Below are 4,489 nucleotides of genomic sequence, written 5' to 3' on the forward strand. Positions count from 1 at the left end.
GTCAATCAAAAAGTGGGCAAAAGACCTAAATAGATACTTTTCAAAGGTGGACATACGGAAGGCCAAGAGACATATGAAAACATGCTCAAAGTCACTAATCATCCGAGAGATGCAAATCAAAATGACAATGAGGTACCATCTCACACCTGTCAGAATGGCTATCATCAACAATTCAACAAATGACAAGTGCTGGTGGGAATGCAGACTGGTGCAGCCACTGTGGAGAACAGTATGGAGTTTCTATAAAAAGTTAAAAATGGAACTCCCATTTGACTGAGTAATCCCACTTCTAGGAATATATCCCTAGAAATCAGAAAGGCTTTATGCACCCCTATGTTCATAGCAGCACAATTTATAATAGCTAAAATTTGGAAACAGCTTAAGTGCCCATCAGCAGATGAGTGGATGAAAAAACTTTGGTACACCCCTAACCAGTTTGGCTCAGTAGATAGAGTGTCGGCCTGCGGACTAAAGGTTCCCAGGTTCAATTCTGGTTGAGGGGACATGCCCAGGTTGCGGGCTCAGTCCCTAGTGGGGGGCGTGCAGGATGCAGCTGATAAATGATTCTCTCTCATCACTGATGTTTCTCTCTCTCTCCCTCTCCCTTTCTCTCTGAAATCAATAAAAATATATTAAAAAAAAAAAGAAAGAATGCTTACCATTCGCTACAGCATGGATGGATGTGGAGAGCTTGTGAAATAAGCCAGTAGGAGAAAGATAAATATTGTATGTTCTCACTCATTTGTGGAATATAATGAACAACAAAACGGATGAACAAAAATAGATCCAGAGACAGAGAAGCATCGAACAGACCATCAAACCTCAGAGGAGCCCTAACCGGTTTTGGCTCAGTGGATAGAGCATTGGCCTACGAACTGAAGGGTCCCAGGTTCGATTCCGGTCAAGGGCATGTACCTTGGTTGCGGGCACATCCCTGGGGTGGGGTGCGGGGGTGGGCAGGAGTCAGCTGATCAATGTATCTCTCTCATTGAAGTTTCTAACTCTCTATCCCTCTCCCTTCCTCTCTGTAAAAATCAATAAAATATAGTTTAAAAAAACACACAAAAATACCTCAGATAGAAGGCAGAGGTGAATGGGGAGAGGGTATTCAACCAAAGGACTTGCATGCATGCATATAAGCATAACCAATGGACACAGACAGTAGAGGGGTGTGGACATGTGCTGGGCAGTGGGAGAAGCCAGGAAAAGGTCAATGGGGGAAAAGGGAGACACATAATACTTTAAACAATAAAGAATTTAAATTTTTTAAAAAAGAAAGGCACTTGTTTTTAACAAGAGATTTTCAACTCTCAGGGAAAAAGAAATCGGGACTCAAGTAGAAAAGCAACTTTTGTATTTTTTAAAAATATATTTTTATTGATTTTAGAGAGGAAGGGAGAGAGATAAAAACATCAATGATGAGAGAGAATCACTGATTGGTTGCCTCCTGCACGCCCCCTACTGGGGATCGAGCCTGCAAACCCGGGCATGTGCCCTTGACCAGAATCGAACTTGGGACCCTTCAGTCTGCAGGCTGATGCTATACCCACTGAGCCGAACCGGCTAGGGCTTACTTTGTGTTTTTTAATGGCTTAATTAAAGAAAACACTAATGAATTCTTTTCAAATATCCAAACATGAGAAAAACTTTTATTCAAGAAATGCAAACAGGAATTTAAATAATAAGCTTTCAAAATTTTTCCTTGCCTATAGTAAACTCTCAATAATTACTACTGTCATTACAAATCAAAAAGAAAACAATGGTGTATTCAAGAAACAGTGCTCAGTCCCTGGCAGATGTGGTTCAGTTGGCTGGGTGTGGTCTTGTGCACTGAAGGGTTGCTGGTTCGATTCCAGTGCTGGGGGCATGCAGGAGGCAGCTGATTGGTGTTCTGCTCTCACACTGATGTTTCTCCCTCTCTCCCCCTTCCTCTCCTCCTCTTGCAAAAAAAATTGTTTTTAAGAAAAAAGAAAATAGTGCTCTAGTTAGCTACCTGTAAAATATTTTTTTACTATATCATATATAATTCAAAAACAAATTTGGGGTGAGTTAAAGAAACAAATGAGAACTGTACCTTAATATAAATGTTCTTTAATCTAGCATTTTAAGATAGGAAAGAAAGATAATGAAGGAAAAATAAAAATTTTAAAGAGGGAATGAAAGAAATGAAAGAAACCTAAGAGGTTTGGAAACAGCCTAAGTACCCATCAGCAGAGGAGAGCTAGGAAGAAAAGGGAAGAGGCAGAAAGGAAGGAAAAATTCACCTGTTCCCAATATGGCACTGGCCACATGTGTCCATTTAACATTTTTTTGCCCTTTTCAATGTTCATCCTTTTATTCATTTGGATTTATTTTACTACTTAACTAGAGGACAGGTGCATGAAAATTTGTGCACTCAGGGGCGGGGGTGTCCCTCAGCCCGGCCTGCACCCTCTCATAGTCCTGCACCCTCTCATCTCCCCAGGGGATTGGGCCTATGCTGGCAGTCAGACATCCCTCTGGCAGCCCAGTAGCCCTTGGGGAATGTCCGACTAAGCCATTAGCCGGTCATCCTTAGCGCTGCTGTGGAGGTGGGAGAGGCTCCCGCCACTGCTGTTGTATTGGCCAGCCATGAGCCAGCTTCTGGCTGAGTGGTGCTTCCCCTGTGGAAGTACACTGACCACCAGGGGGCAGTTCCTGCATTGAGCGTCTGCCCCTTGGTGGTCAGTGCTCATTATAGCGTATGCTCTCTGTGTCTATGAGTCTGTTTCTATTCTTTTCGTTTGTTTTGTTCTTCAGATTCCACATATAAGTGAAAACACATGGTATTTGTTTTTCTCTAAGTCAGTGGTTCTCAACCTTGGCTGCACATTAGAATCACCTCGGCCTCCTGATTTCTGGGCCTCATCCTCTGGAAATTCTGTTTCTTTGTTACTAATGTTGTGGTCTCACCCCATAACAAAGAAACCGAATTTCTGGAGGATGAGGCCCAGAAATCAGGATTTTAAAAAGATTCCCAGGTGATTCTAATGTGCAGCCAAGGTTGAGAACCACTGACTTAAGTGGTTCCTAAAAGTCCTTTTTTGTAATTCATGAGGGAAAGGGGTGAGGAGAGAGGGGTGAGGGGCGAGGGGAGAGGGAAGATGGGAGAGGGAGATTGTCTGCCTCCTGCACATGCCAGGACCAGGGATAGAATCCAAAACCTAGTTATGTACCCTGACAGGGAATCCAGCAACCTTTTGGTGCACAGGGCAATGCTCCACCAACTGAGCAATACCAGCAAGGGCTTTTGGTCGCTCTTAAATTAGAGCTTCCATTTCACATTCAGAAGATTGAACTTTGGAGCTAACATTTATTTCACTTTCCAAGAATTTCTTCTTTAATTTGTTTCCTAAAACATAATTCAAGCCAGAAATGTGAGCCTCAGATACAGCATAAAACTTCTAGAAGCCTCATTAAAGAATAGCAAAAGGAAACAGGAGAAAGTAATTTAAATCAACCAACTATATCCAAAATATTATCCTTCTGAGGAGACAGAGGGAAACTAGGTAGTCAGGAATAGGGACCATGGGGAGGTAAAACTGGGGAATCCAACTAGGTGGAATCGCTAAGGCAACCCAGCTGGGCATGGAAAGAAGGGCATACGAGAGAGACAGACTAAAATGTATGGATTGTTGCTAAAGACAAGCAAGTTGCAGATAACCAATCACAAGGCAATAAGACATATAACCCAATCTCAAGGATGTTGCTAAGACAAAATTCTTTGAAAAGACCAATCAAGAACTAGCAAGGCTGTATCCACCCTTAAATTAAAAAGTACGAGCTCCTCTTCTCCCTCTCCCCAATGTGCTACATTCTTGGGTTGATAGAAGGAGACATGTTCCCTTGTGCCCACATAGCTTATGGCCATGTGGGGCTCTACGCATGGACTAAAAGACTTTAACACCCATCTATAACATGGGAAGGAAGCTCTGGACACTGGCCTGCTCCTGGAACTCCAGCTGCACCTTTTCCAGGACTGGCTTCTTTCAATAAACTTTGCCTTCGTTAATTGGTTTTGTCCTCGACTTCATTCTTTGATTTCACGAGACAACAAACTCGGACTCAAACCCCACATTTTGGTTTCACTTTCAACATTTAATCAATATAAAAATATTCTTTTGTACTAAGTCTTAAAACCCAGTGTACTTTGCGCTTACACATATCAACGGATGTCATATTTTAAGTGCTCAATAACCATATGTGATGAGTGGATACTGTACCAAATGGCACAGCCAATGATATGAAGAAATGTGAGATAGAATTGTTGTCTGCAAGAAACTTACAAAATAAACAGGAGACTAAAAAGAAATTATAAAAAAAAAATTTAAAAAAAGGTTACAAAGTAATATAACTTCTGAGTAGGAAATACAATACATACTATGGATGTAGAGGAGGAAGTGCTCCCTGTGGGATGGAGTCTTGTCAAGAACACGGGCCCTGATCAGGTACAACCTGGAGAGAAGCTTGG

The 4,489-nt window shown here is 42.0% G+C and overlaps 1 protein-coding gene across 1 annotated transcript in view; it reads right to left on the minus strand.

The window, feature by feature from the left end:
* Positions 1–4,489, minus strand: part of PHF11 (PHD finger protein 11) — a 33,756-nt gene that overhangs the window by 25,739 nt on the left and 3,528 nt on the right. The gene's annotated exons all lie outside the window — the stretch shown is intronic.

This window comes from Myotis davidii, unplaced genomic scaffold (assembly GCF_000327345.1).
Source record: "Myotis davidii unplaced genomic scaffold, ASM32734v1 scaffold577, whole genome shotgun sequence".
Lineage (NCBI taxonomy): Eukaryota > Metazoa > Chordata > Mammalia > Chiroptera > Vespertilionidae > Myotis > Myotis davidii.